Here is a 16481-nt window from a genome sequence, read left to right on the forward strand (position 1 = left end):
CAAAATAGTCATTTTATACGGTTTCCTCTTTTCTAGCCATTAAAAGCTCACCTTGTGCCATTTCATATTATTTTATTTACAAAAAAATGACACTCACTTTATTAGATATATATTTTTTTGTGAATATTTGTTTAGGACAACGTTATATTATTATTTTTTTTTAATTTTACAATTTATTATTTATTTTTTTTGTTAAAAAAACGAAATGTAGCGAAATACTAGTATATTATTAAAGTAGAGACCCTCTAATATCTTACTATCTTATTAAAGTAGAGACACTCTAATTAAACAAAATTTTAATTAATTGGTGAAGCTTGATTTGAAATTATCATTATTTTCTCACTTAATTTTCAATAAAATCAAAATTAATGGGGAAAAACGTCATTTTATATGGTTTCCTCTTTTTTAGTCATTAAAAGCACACTTTGTGCTCTTTGATATTATTTTATTTACAAAAACGACACTCACTTTATAAGATATATATTTTTTGTGATATTTGTTTAGGAAAATGTTATATTTTTATTATTTTTAAATTTTTAAATTTATTTTTTTTTTGTTAAAAAAACAAAATGTACGAGCACGCAACGCGTGTAGCGAAATACTAGTATATTATTGAAGTAGAGACCCTTTAATTAACAAACTTTCAATTAATTGGTGAAACTTGATTTGAAATTACCATTATCTCCTAACTTAATTTTCAATAAAACCAAAATTATTGGGCAAAATAGTCATTTTATGCAATTTTCTCTTTTCTAGTCATTAAAAGCTCACTTTGTGCCCTTTGATATTATTTTATTTACAAATATGACATTCACTTTATAAGATATATATTTTTTTGTGAATATTTGTTTAGAAAAACGTTATATTTTTATTATTTTTTAATTTTTAATTTTACAATTTATTATTTATTGTTTTATTATTTTTTAATTTTACAATTTATTATTTATTATATTTTTTAAAAAACAAATGTACGAGCACGCAACGCGTGCAGCGGAATACTAGTAGTAATATTAAAGAAGAGCACCACTTAATAACCGAATTAAAATTAATTTGGTGAAACCCAAAAACAAAATATCTAAAATACTCTTAAAAAAGAACAAAATCTCTATCTCTATTTTACATTTCACTTATCAATTATAATGATCTCCATTTTTTTGCTTTCATATTATTTTAAAATTTAAATCATTATCTCTATTCTAAACTTTATTTGTCCATTATAATCTCCATTTTTGTGCTTTTATTTTATTTTCAAATTTAAATTGATTTGAAACATAAATTAATACATATATACAATAAGTAATATTCAAATTTTAATTACACACACAACTAATTTTATTTTCAAATTAAATTTGATTTGATACAAACATAGAATATTGTATACAATAAATAATATTCATATTTTAATCACACACGCAATGCATATGCATGCGCGACTAGTATATCTATATATATAATAACTGAGTTTTTGCCAAATATAGTAAAATCACGCCAAAAACTTTAAGCTAAAATAGGAAACAAACTTTATTTAATTCTATTTATATGTTTTATGTACCGAAATTTATTTTAAATATTACTTAGAAATAGTTGTCATTTTCATATATATCTATATATATAATGCACAAATATAATTGATTCAAATTAACTTACTTTATAATAATTTTATTTGCCAAAAACTTACTTTAATTTAAAATTTGCTTAATCACTTTATAAAAAAATAATTAATTATTTGAGTCCATATTTATTTCAAAATATCTTACATTACTATAAATAATAATGTACAAATGTATTATATAACAATTTATTTCATTTAGTATTTCGAATTTGCTTCATAAACAATTTTATACGGAACTAAATTCATCTGAAAACATGCTTCCAATGCCAACGAACAAACTTTTCAAACAATTATCATATATATGTGAAATCTTCAATAAATGCTATATATTATATTTATAATAATAACAATAACAACAACAACAACAACAACAACAATAATAATAATAATAATAATATATAATAATAATAATAATAATAATAATAATAATAATAATAATAATAATAATAATAATAATAATAATAATAATAATACAACAAAATTTTGCAGACTTCCCAATTATATATAAATTTTCATATAAATGATAAAATTTTTGTAATTTAGAATTAAAATTTATATGGGTCAAAATTCGTCTGAAAAATTTGCTTCAAATCAAATTTTGAAACAAATTACCAAATCAAATTTTGAAACAAATTACCGCATATATGTGAAAATTTTAATATAATTCTAAATTTCTATAATAATACAACGAATTTAGAATATTTCTCAATTACATATAAAATGTTTCATAAATAATACAATTTACCTAATTTAGTATTAAAATTTAGAAATTTTACAGAATTATAGGAGGTTCATTTTTCTTTAAAAAAAGTTTATGTTAGAATATTATTCGCAGAAAAATTTGATTCGTTTTAAAATATTTACCATATTTATGAGAAATACTTATATCATTTGAGATAATCTTTAAATGGACATACCAATTTTGTGTGATTACATTAAATTCTTTATCTTGGTTGATATAACTCTTATTAATAAAAAGAATATAAAAATATATTATAAAAAATCATATATTATTTTTCAATCAGAATTTTTAAAAATAAATATTTTTCAAAAAATTCAAATTTTTTGTCGATTAATAAATTTGATTAAAAATGATAATTATTTTTTAGAATATGTTAAGTAAATTTATATCAAGGTTCTAATTAAGATACGTAATATAGATTTATGGAAAGTCTATATACCCAATATTATAGACGACGCTCTTTTAAAAATTCTGAAAATGTAATATTTTATAAAACAAATGTTTTCGAAATAAAAAAAATCATAATTTTCCGTCAAATATATTTGAATTCAAGATATTTAAACATTTGACGAACGCAGAATTCATCGACGAATCAAAATTTTTTGTCATGTTTAATCTTGAAGTGTCGTGTAATTAAATGATCTTGGCATGCATTTATTATTATATTTTAATTTGTGTCAATTTATCACTTTATTTTTCTAGATGTGATTGGGGTAAATATTGTTATTTTAATATCTTATTTTTATGGTGATTATGAATTTGAATTCTTATATATTCCTTATATATTTATAATTTTTTAGGCACCACAAGTTAGCATGCACTTTGTGGGGAAATTTCATTGATAAAATGATGATATTTTTTATTACAATTGGTGATGATCTTGTATTGAAAATAATTGGTGATCAATCACATAAATTTAAAAATATTTATATACACATAAAAATATACGATGTAGATCATATATTGTAATTTAGCTTTTTTCAACAAGAGAAGTCGCATGTTGTAATTTAGCTTTTAAAAAATATATCATCAAATAATTTATTAAATTAAAAATATTTATATAACACACATAAAATACATTTGTTTTCTTATTAGTTTTTTTATGGTAAAAGAAAATATTTTTAATTTTGTCTGCATTGAAAATAAAAATAATAGAAGAAGAAAACTTAAAAATAAATTTACATTATTTTTTATTATAATAGAAATAATATTTATCTGGTTTTATGAAAGTATATACTTTTGAAAGATAACTACACAAAACACTAAAAAAAACAATAATAAAATATAGTCCATAATTTTTTACCATAGATTTTTTTAACAAGATAATTATTTTTTTTAATTTTAATATTCATTATAAAATTTTTCCTATCAATTATCTAATTTCGCTCTTTAAGAAAACTAAAAACAAATATAATAAAAAATAGTTGCAATTAAAAACACATATAAAAGAAAAATATTATAGATTAAACAAAGATAATTTATTAATGAACATATGTTTGGTCTTTAAATTTGAAGAACAGTATATAAAATATTAACTTATTAGTTAAAATTTATAATTTTAAACCATTTATAATTTTTAAACTCCTAAAAAATTTTAATTTTTTTTTATTTTTTTCAAAAATGTTATTGTTAAAAAACTTTTATATTTGGTTTTTGTGTATATACACTTAACAATTTTTATAATCTTACCAAATTAATTAAATTTATCTATATGAAAATTTTACCCACTATATTAAATTAAAATAATAAAAAAATTTTAATATGATTTGTATATTGTTATTTTGGTCTATTAAAAAATAAATTTAAATAGTTTCCTTTTATACATTGTTAAAAATGGGTTAATTAAAGTATGAAACAATATTTTTTAGAATTATAAGATTTTGTGGGGACATTACGTTTTAAAATCCTAAAGAGTTGTAGTATATAATAATACTAGAGAGAAATAGAAAATCCGAAATTATATTGAAGATACCATAATTTGGTCGCAAAAATGATCTATATATACTTAAGGACAACAAAGAGTATCGTACCAAAAATATATGTCATATCAAAAAATATTGAATAAAAATTTTTGATACCGATACCGCACCAAAAATTTTGATATATACCGAAATCGGTGTACCAAAAATTTTGATACATATAATTATCATAACGATTATACCAAAAGTTTACGATATACAGAGATTTCGATACGTATTGATCGGTATATATATTCAACTTTATACAAAAAAAACTTTATATTTTTTAAAAGTTATAAATATATGATATTATTAAATTTTAAATATATTCATTATATTTTATCAATATTTTTAAAGATATTCAAACGATTATACTTATTACCTATATATTTAATCGTTAAATATATAATATAACACACCGTGCATCGCACGGGTGAAAAACTAGTTAATATTGAATGATAGAGTTTTCTCGGATTTTATCAAAAAATATAATCAAGTGATAGTAGAGTAATTCTAATTTTTTAAATCGAACACCAACATAAAATGTCATGTGTTGATACAACTAATAATAGGAGAAATTATTGTCTATCAATAAAATTGGAGAATATTATTTTATACTCTAAATTTTGTTAATCACATTTCAACTTGAAATTTTAATTCATAAGGTGACTATAATACCCTTTTATCACTCTAATTAAGTTTTTGACATAAATAAAGTCAATAAAAATGGTAGTAAATACTTTCCATTTTATCAATTTACAATTTCATTAATATGAATTTTCGTTTCTATTTGAGTTACTTTTTTTTTTTTTTTTTTTCTCATTTTACTTACAAGTTTTTCAAAATTTTAGATTTGACGTGTTTATCATGTGTAATTATGTCTTATATTACATCGATAATGTATTCAAATATTTACATTTAGTTTTTAATATAAAATACTGTATGTTGAATTCTATGTTTTGGTGGGGATAACAAGACAATATTTCTATTGTTATAAAATTTTTCTCTCTTTTTATATTGTATAACAGAATATCAACCGCTTACATAATTTGAAAGACTAGACAACGACTGCCTCAAAGCTCTAATTATTTTGTCTCGACCAGACAAGGCACGATGATCTATATCTATCCGACTCATATGCCTTACCGCCATCACATAAGATGTCGAAGTTGCCGCTCACATGACTCTATCGGTCTCTATAAGATATCTACTGCACATATGATATGTCCATTGATCTTGATAAATATCAACTATTTGATGGTTTATCAAACCGTTTGTCACTCCTACTCAATGACTATACTGATTAAGACATCTTTAATGCAGAAGTCATGAGCATTTAATGGAGCCTGTCTGAAGCATTTATGAGCATATAACAAAGAATGATTAGAAAGTTTTACTCTAAATGATCACCGAGACATCCATATCTTAGAGTCTAACTGCCAGACCGTTACCCATCATAGGTGGAAAGAGAAAATTAAATAACATTTATTGCAGACAATACTTTAAGTGAGAGAGAGAAACATATATTAGTACCAACACATTTTTAAGATGATTGGGACATCATAAGTCATTTGCTCCAAACAACATTCAATTGATTGAAGAAATTTAAAAACGTTTGTAAATCTTGAACTATAAACATAAGAGAGAAAGCTCGAAGATAACCAACGAAGCATTATCAAAGCATCTCTGAGCTATCTTCTTTGAAGCGTCACTTTAATCATCCATATATTACTTGACTACCTTTACAACCCTCGCTTTACCAGACAATATATATGATCTTTCAAAGATAGTTCAGGGTTACTCAAATCCGGTCATTGATTTAAAGAATACAAGCCGATATTTCAAAGGATTTTTGAGAATCTGAGTTTGAAGAACTCAGTCTTTAATCACAAAGAGTCGGGAAAAGGAAAGTTTGATAAGAACTCTTTAGAATCTTATAATCTTTGTGAAATCTAGGGAGTTCCATATTGGGCAATGTTTAAGTCTTGATATTGAAAGTCGGTTAATTACAACAGACATTTGTTAATTTACCAAAGTCCTTCTAGTGGGAATTCCTATCATGTGTGTGAAGAAAGTTGAAAGAAAGGAGAGGACATAGAAGGATATTGCCCCTTCAAACTTCCATAAAATTCTCTGTGTTATTTATTTTACAGCACATGCACTGTACATACTCGATCGATATCACCTATATTTTGTGGGCTCTTTATGATGAACTTTATTGTTCTAGTTGCTGCCTTCACATCAAACCTCAGGAAGTGAGATGGGAAGAAAAACGGTTGAGTGGAACTTACATTAACTCAACTCTTAGCTTTTCAAGCAAAATATTTTAAAGTGTGTATTCCACACCACTCCCCCCCCCCCCCCCCCCACCGCTATCCCTAAGCTTGTGTCATTTGTGTCCCACATATTTATTTAAAAACTTAATTTTTTTTCTTATTACCTCGTCTTAACTTTTCAAAATTTTAATGCTTTGTAAACCAAATAAATATTTTCAAAAGTGTTTTCAATTAATATTAAAAATAAATGTTTTATTGAGTTCCAAAATTTTTTAATTTAAAAGAAAAAGAAAAAAATATTGAATTGGAAGTTATATACATTTATATTTAAATTATTACTAAAAAATCCATCTTCATAAAATTTTAGATAATTTATTTGTAAATTGTTTATTATTCATGAATTGAATTATTAACTGTTTATAACTTTAAAGTCACTATTATTCTATTTAAATTATATTACAAACTAGAGAAATTATGGCACAAAAAATTAATAAACAATATAAAAAAATATTTAAATTAAATATTAAAATATAAATTAACATTCGTTCATTTTTTTTTAAAAAATATTTTTCTAGAATAAATATTGAATGTATTAGCCTTTAATAATTATAACGTATTATATGAAACATAACATGTTGTAGAAAAATAATTTGTAATTATATTAAATTTGGAAAAAGAAGAAAAAAGGATAAATGAAAAAAAACATCATGTTATGAAATTTATCGAATAAAATAGAATGGGGGCTCATAAATTTTTTCAAAAAAAACCGACATCGCCAGTACCAGCACCCGACACCAACGTTGCATTTTCATATTTTTTTTTAAAATAACCGCCCCCCCCACCAGTTTAAGGAAAAAGAAAAAAGAAACCGTCCAGCCCCCACGGTGCGGTTTTATAATATTTTAGCCAAAACTGCACCGTTCCGCACCGCCATGTATACAATTTTATTTAGCTAGAGGATGTAGTTTAATTGAACTTTATATGATACAAATAGATTTTCATACTTTTTCCACCTCCACACTCTCAACTCTCTTTCAATTTTTTCCCACTTTCTCTCTTGTTATTTTGTCCCTTGATTGTTATTTTATATAGTTTTTATTTTGGGTAATTATATTTTTCATTTATCATTCTAAATAATTTGAATAGTTACTTATTTTTTTCATTTTTACTTATCACCAAAAAAAATACCGCGAACTGACCCGCCACTCTCTGCTTAAAACCGCAACAAAATCGGATTTTACTTGCAAAACCGCAATTTAAAAAAAATAAAGTATTAACCTGATCCGCAAAGTATACATTCGATTTGACTTTCTTCGAAAAAATCAGCACTGTTGATCACCCTAATTAATAGAAGAACTATTTAATATGAGGTTTTTATCGAGTGCATATGCTACCGAAAAATTAATAAGGAGTAATAAGGGGTGTATTGGTCTCCTTAATGAATTCAAAAGGTAGTAGAAGATTGTGAAGTGTGATTAATAAAATTTGGAGTTCAAACAAAATAACAACTCCCCATTTAAATTTGGCACTCGTCTCAAATTATACTTTAATTTTTTAAAAAAAGATTTATGTTTAAAATTTCTTTGCGGTTCTATACTATAGATTAGGTGGATGAAAAACATATTATTAGTGAGAAATTGATAGGATCGGTTTGAGTGTGGTAGGTGGGGTGAATACACTTTAAACCAAAATTATTCTTGATTGATAAAGTGATAGAATCTCAATCGGGTTAGCAACTGAGATTCTTTTGCCATTTCTTGAAGTCGACGTAGATTTGGCAAACAAGTATGTGTGCGGAAGGATGTCAAGATGCAGTTTAGATACTACTGAACAATGAATATGAAATGAGGAGAATCGAGAATTAAACAAAATAAGGTGAAAGTAAAAAGAATGACAACCGTCTAAATGTTTTATTAATGTTTTCGAAGATTCAAAACTTCTACGTCAACCTTTCTTGCCTCCTCCGGAAGGATAACACTAAGAAGACTTTAAATTTTTACAACACCATTGCAAATACCCCATTCCAAAAACTAGGACTTATACACACGTGCTCCTATTTCTTAGAAATCCTAGTAAACATAATACAAAATAACCAAAGCCCTCGACATGAATGTAATACACAAAGATTACCACTCGATTACAATTGACACAAAATTGATTCCTTCAATGATACGAATGGGGGAATATGATAGGGTGAGTGCTTTGAGTTTCCTTGATCAGTTTAAGCTTGAAAGACTTTGAAAGCTTCTTAGAGAATGTGAAAAGCAACCGCCGAGGGTTCAAGAGAACTTTCCCTCATTATACTGGTTCGAAAGTGCCAATTTATAGACCTTGAGTTGACCAGCGGTTAATATAATTTTAAATATAACACTGAAATATTCCCAAATTTTTTCCTGTGTTGCAACTGTTTGTATATGCCATGTCAACATTCTCTGCCAAAATTACGCTTTGATAAGGCGGCGATCATTTCAGGGAATGTCCAGTGTATGGATATAACTCTATCCGCTGAGGGTTATAAACTGAGTGTCATCTCTGAATATTCCTCTAAGTAATTGAATGAGTCTGGTTGTGAAACTGCAGTTTAGTGATGATGGCAGTCTTGTTGCAGAGAAGAATAAACGGAGAATTTCAGCAATTATTTAACACTTAGTCTTGGTAGGCCGGTAAACTGTTATAAAATCTTCAGAAGTTGAGTCGAGCGATCATATTTATATAGCATCACTCCATTAATTTTCCCTGCTTTTAGGTGTTTACCCCCCCCCAGAGATGCGAGTATTTTAGTATTTTTCGAGCAATTACTGGAGCCAGGTTCAGTTTAGCGATGAGATCAGTTTGGAAAATTTTGATCGATTACTAAAGATCAGTTCAGTGTTGTTATCAGTTTAATATAGATGAAGATTGAAAACACCGAACTTTAAAATCTCCAACAATTTTCCCCTTTTCGGTGTTTGACAAAACTTAGGTTCCTCAAAACTTAATCTCCAGTTTTTTTTTTTGTCTTTTAGCTGTGGTAAATTGATGAACTGAACCGTGAAGGAACTGTTATTATTTCCTCTATTTGAAAAACACAATAAATAGAGGAGAGAAGTTGTCCAAGAATGCAGTTGCATTAAATAATTATGGTTCAGCAAACAAGTTTAGATAAACTAATCAAGGCATAAAATCTAGCATTGGTAATGACGAGAAGTGATGTAAGGACGACTGACAGATGGATATTGGCTAGATTGGCCCGGATTTCCATCTCTCAACTGATTCTATGGAGGATTGGTTTGATGATACAAAATTTGGCGAGTGAGCGGAGAAAGTGACTCTATATGATTCCACATCCTCTGAAATTTCGTAGTCAACGCTTCTTTATGAGTGAACTTAAGTGGAAAGAGAGTCCACTTTGGTCTCAAGAGAAACATGTGATTGCTGCTGCTGATTTAGAGAAGAGTCTGCAAGATTGAGCTTGTGCAGAATTTTGAAGAGCAACGAGAATTGCTTCTGCAGCATAGCTACTTCTTTGGTAATTGAATTTCGAAGCGTAAAATATGATATCCAGATTTTATTTGATCATTCTTGATGGCATGAATATCTGCGGAGTGAGAGACTAGTGAAAACTCAATGTTATCAAGGGCAAGATTCAATTATCAACTTCCTATTCTTCAGGTTCCTGAAATTGGCTCAATAATCTCATCATGGTCATTGAGGGTCCTTCTTGACAAAGTTTGCTGAAGAAGATAAACTGAGCTTTGGTCAAGAAGTCTTCATCCTCTTCTTCCTCAACTAAGGAACATATCAGAATCCTTCGCTTCATCAACTAATGCTTCGTGCAAGAACTTTTAACTTTCACTTTTTTTAACTTCAGATAAAATTTCTTATTTAGATTGTTGAGGATATGAATAGGGGCTGGGTGAGAGTGTCAAAACAACTGGTCAACTTCTCCTACTTCAAATGATTCATTGATTTTTGTAACTGTCAGTTGGAATGTGTGGCTTGGCTAGTGAAGAAACACTTTTCAAACTAAATAGTCAACGGTTGCTAAAAGCGATGGAGGACTGTAAACAGTTTTCTGGATGAGATGACTGAGTGTTGATAGGACAACCAAAGCCAGACTGTGTTCCTCAACATATTCTTGTTCAAGGTCTTTCATCGACTGGACTTGGTATGTTCGGAGTGGGTTGCAACAAAGTATTCCCATCCTTTGGTCAACTGATTGTTCCAAAGATTAATATGTGTCGATAAGAGATATCACCTGCTGTACAGCTTCATCCCATGTTTAGAAAAAGGTGATCTTCAAGTAAATAAGAATAACTTTCTTGAATGTCATAAACTGGACTTAGCATCTTTTTGGTGTGTTCAACTGATGATTTGTTCATGTTTTGAGGTAGTTTTCTCTGTTCTAATTTATTGAAAGACTTGATTGATTGTTGTGTTCAGAAGATTCAACAATCTCTTGATGAACTGTCTTAGATGATGGACTTAGATTTTGGACTTACGACTGGAAGGATTGTAAGGCTCAAGAATCACAAGCTCCTTATTCTCTTCCCAGTGCCTAATTCTCATCTTTGAAGAGATGAAAAAATTTGAATCCAACCGAGTGAAGACAGAACTTTTGTCTTCCTAAGCATTTCTTGAAGTTGGATCTGTAGTTGTTTTTCAACTCAGCATGAATTTGTGTAAGCTTCTCTTTCTCATCCAGTTCAAAGAAATACTTCCTCCTTATCCAGTGCCAACTGTAATATTAACAGTTTTGACATTCTTTTAACATAGTTTCTTCCCAGAAATATTACAAAATTAAAAAAAAATATATACACATCTGTTCTGGATAAAGTGGATGTTCTGTATTTGCACTCATTCGTCAAATACAGCTTTAGTGTCGTTCTCAGCGTATTACAATACTTTACTTCATTGTTTACATTAGAGTTTTTCTACTGCATTGTTTGACTCGATCAGTGTTGGAGGAGGATGCCAAGATTGATTGTGCCTTCTTCGGTAATCAGATCAAGACTGGCGTATTTATAACTCAATTTATTTGTTCAGGAAAGAGATCTCCAATAGGTTTTAGCAGGCGTGGCAAGATGGTAGGAACATAAAACAGTTTGAAACGGTGCTCGACCTGCTTTTGACAACATCTTTCTTCTTCTGCGTTTGGATTCCTCCTGATGAGTGACTACGGACTGATTGAATTGGCTCAACTAATTACTAGTGATATCCCTTTTGAATCACTCTTAGATTTGGTGCGATGTTCCTGAAATGATTCTTCAGATGATACTTGGACCAGGTTTGAGTCGTGGTGACTATAGCCTTTGGAGCTAAATAATATTTAGTTTGGTGGGAGAGATGATAGGCCTGGTTTTGGAAGTCTTAGCCTTCTTCATCAGTGCGTTTGAACAGTAAGGTCTTTCTTCTGAGTGGTCATTCATCATCTTCATCATCACAGTTATAAATTATCAGCTTACTTTTTTTGCTTTAGAAACCTTTTTTGATCAACAGTCTTCGATACTCTAGGACTTTTTGACAGATTCATACCCCAAAGGCTTCTTATTTCATTTCTTTAGCATTGAAATTTTTTTCATATAATATTTAAAGACTCCTGTACTTATGCCAAAATAGTGGTTTCTTGCAGATATTTATCACCAATGTGGTCAAGAAGTCTACTTATTCTGGATTGCTATATCTTGAAGATTGTTTTGTTTATATCATATTATCATATTGTAGAAGATCCTTTTAAGATAACTGATGCCCAAATTACTTTGATCTCCTTGAAGATATTTGGTCCATGACCCAAAACATTTTCATTGGTCAGTCGGAGCCAATGATCCAGCCTTAGCAAGAATTCCTTTAGCAAACTACAATCTGCCATTAGTTGAAATTCCAGCTTTATGTCTCTTTATGTACGGCAGAAAAGACTGACTGGTCTGTCATAGTTTGAGAAAGTTGTTTTTGCATCTCCGTCAAGTCCAGGAGCAGAGATGGTATTGAAATCAATAGTACCCTCAGTTGGTAAACTGAAAGTTTGGGCAAAATATGCTTCATCAACCCTGATTAGATGCGCCTGCAACTGATTAACTGCCATAGCTCCATCGTCTGTATAGTAGTGAAATTCTGGTTAAAGTAGAGATAAGGTCCTTTTTGGTATATGTCGAGCGATCTACACTGATAGAAAAAATTAGTGAATCCCGAGTGTTTCAATCTCTTCTGAAAAAATTGAGGAGATTTCCCTCATCATTCATTTCAGTACAGTGACTCAAAGTCCACGTCATTGCATTAAGAATATAAGTGGAGTCGATGAATTCCGCCATGGTCAATTATATGAGCGCTTGGCAAATTTGCTAGGGTTTAGGGTTTTTGAGATTTCGCTGCAGAGAGATGACTGTAGCGACCCTACCACCGGATTCACTACTAATTCAGAGTTTAAATAAAGCTGCATGCAATTAATATTAAAAGCTCGTGAATAGGCGGATTTACACAAAATACAATCATATCTTATTGGCAAGAATGTACAACCGACGATAACAAATCGCAAGGTTCTATAGGGTCATAACCCGACTGCTAAACTCTGCGCTGCCTCCGGCATCGGCATCACTCCTGGTGCGTAGTCTCCTGGACTGTCTAGCCTCAAACCTTCCCCGCCACAAGGTTCCCCAAAAATACTCCAAAAATACAGTGGGATAGTGAACGACAAACGCCTTAATACGAAAGCAATGGAATACATAGACTAATATTGCAACACATAAATGAACTTTAAAATCCTTGGTAAAACAGTTTGCTCAGGGGTGCCACTGAATATACATCACCTTGCAGAGACGTGACTCCACGGGGGTGACGGAGTAACTGGCGTTCAGATCAATCACGATTGATACCCGGCTTTGCAGCGGAAGTTTTAAAATTTTTCGTATGAGAACAATTCCATAGTGTGGGTATCAACCATACGATTAAATTATTTGTGTGTGTAAAATTAAATTAACTATTATAACAATTTTACCTTCAATCTCAAGAAGCCGAGATTATTGGACAACCACACAGATTTCTCTGCGGCTTCATTTGTATCTCCCTGGAACAGATGAACAAGCTTTCCTTCAATCAGGTCCACGAATGGAGGTATTAATAATCCCTCTCGATAGATTGCACGTAGAAAAACTATACAGACGTTTTACCGCGAAGAGAATAACGAATTTGATTCGCAAATCCTGTCTGCGAATTCAAAATCACAGACCGGAAAATCTATGACAGAGAGAGGGAGGGCGGGCCGAATTTCTAGGAGAGAGCTAGGGTTTCTTTCGAAAACTGTCTCTCAAAATTATGACCTACTGTGTGTAATTTCTGTACTGCAATAACCTTATTATATAATGCAGCATGCCACAAAACACCTTAGGGCCCATTAGTACATAAGTTGAGGGCCGTCAAGCAAAAAGTCCGCATGTTTCAGAAATTAATATAAAATTCATCTTGACTCTGATTGATAAACCGATTTTACCAAATGTGCACAGAATCCATTTTCTGCACATTTTAAAGTCAAGATAAATTTTCCTGAATCCAAATTCAGAGGTTTCCAAAAATGTACAACCCTATGTCCATTTTTAGGAAATCCTACTCCCTTACTCTTATTTAAGAATTCCAACTTCTTTAGTTCATTAAATTTAACTCTTTAAATTTAACTATCTCAACGGGGATTAAAACTCCATTACACTGTGTGACCCTCAATGGTTCAGGGATTCAGCTAGCCGAGGGCTCAGCAACTCCTTGTGACTCGGAACAACGATTTCCGACGTGCCCAACGAATCATGGTAAAGCGCCTAGCAACCATCGCCCCATGATTCCCTATGTTATCACTGATAGTGCCTACGAAGAACCATCATAGATTTTGGTTAGCGTACAGTACGGTCCCTTCATCCATATATCCCGATCGAATCAACAACCATTGGTATATCGAGAGTCGCTCAAGATCCTCAATAACTATGCAATAACATCTTGAAGATCAAATTATTGACATCGCATGTGCTACTAAGAAACGCATTTCTTAAATCATCATCAAGTACTCAGTGCCAGTAGAATTCGACACACTAATATCTTCCCATATCGCATAGGATATCCCACACTCGCAAGTATGTGGTGAATCCTTGACAACAATGCATCGACTCCAATATGTGTTGTAACTACTGTACCCAATACCCACACCTGATGACCCCCATAGAGTCGGAAAATACGAGTCAAAGCACAGTACTATCATATAGAGATCTCCATGATGTTTCAAGTACGTAAGTACTAATGGTGTACAACCAAAACTGCGGACTTTATCCACTCGATAAGTGATAACCACTTGAGAAATTCCGGATAGGGTAGTTCGATTATTCATCCTGTGAATATCCATTTGCATGCTTCACGAACATCTCCACGTTCACCTAACCATGAAGCGCGTGGTACTCCGCATCGGCAAGCTATGTCTCAAGACTCGAGCGCCTCCTTATCCTTATTCTGTGTACAAGTACGTCTCAATGAACGAGCTAGGAACTGTTTAGAATATACAGTGTCTAAAATATGTATTTCATGATAGACATCCCCATGTTCTACTCACATCATACATACACTATAGTATATTCAAAGGACTTTATCAAAACAACAATAGTATAATCACAATATAACAATAATGAAGAAAGATAAAGTCATTGCCATTACTAAAAGTGTAAATTACATTAAACAAAAGATCGTTTGGTACAAATGAGTCCATCAAAGCCCATAGCCACAAGTTGGCTCACCTGGGCAGCACCACTCTTTCAATCTTCCACTTGCCCTATAGCCAACTAGTCATACAACAAGACCCCATTTGCATCGCGATTGGTTTTTTTATCAAACAATGGTCCTGGCAAGGGCTTAGTAAGCGGATCAGCGATATTGTCTGGCATAGGCAACATCGTTCGAACAGTGATGTCTCCTCTTACCACTATCACCCCCCGGTATGAATTGGTAATTCCTCAGTACGTGTTTGGATCTTTGATGAGACCCTTGGTTCCGTTTCTTGAGCAACGGCACCCGTGTTTTCACAGTACCACCGGGACTGGACGCAACAAATTCAAGGAATGACGTCCCAACTCTTGAGACGAACATCCACAACCCAAACGGCCTCTTTAGCAGCATCTGATGTCTTCAATTTATACAGCCTCAGGATTGTGAGGAATCCGCTGTGGTGTCCTGGCTTGGAACACTTCCAAGAGACAGGCACCGCCATTGAGCATGAACACAAATCCCAGAGGTTGACTTCGAGTCATCCACCGTCACTATGGAAGCTAGAGTCGGTATAGCCTTTTTCCAATTTCAGATCTCTTCCTCCATAAAGCCATGAACATTGTATTCTTCGTCCTTCGTAAGTACTTAAGATTGTCCTTCACGGCTATCCAATGCATTTGACGACAGGATTATTCCTGATATCTGCTCGTGACACTCAGAGGGCAAATGCTACATCCGTTCTGGTAGATATCATCTCCATACATGAAACTACCTATAGCTGACGTCATATGTGTAAAGCATGTGTCATATTCTCTATCTCTGGCATCAGTCTTGGGACACATAGACATGGATAAAGAAACTCTCATGACACCTGGGTATATGTCGCTCTCTTTGACCCATCCATTGAAAACCGATTCAATATGGGTGTCGATGTAGGTTGATTGAGTTGGTCCAAAAATGCTCTAAGATCTATCTCTAAAAGATTCTGAATCCCGCAGAATGTAGGATTCCTCACCCATAACCTTCCAACGAGAATCGAACCTTATCTTCTGCATATCTTTGTTGACACAGCAACATCCCTACATCATTCCGCATGAGTAGGAAGTCATCAACATAAAATACTAAAGAAAGTCACATGCATCCTTAACTACTTACTTGTAGCACGCGACGGTTCCTCTCCTCCG

The sequence above is a fragment of the Henckelia pumila genome, chromosome 4, assembly GCF_033568475.1.
Source record: "Henckelia pumila isolate YLH828 chromosome 4, ASM3356847v2, whole genome shotgun sequence".
Classification (NCBI taxonomy): Eukaryota; Viridiplantae; Streptophyta; class Magnoliopsida; order Lamiales; family Gesneriaceae; genus Henckelia; species Henckelia pumila.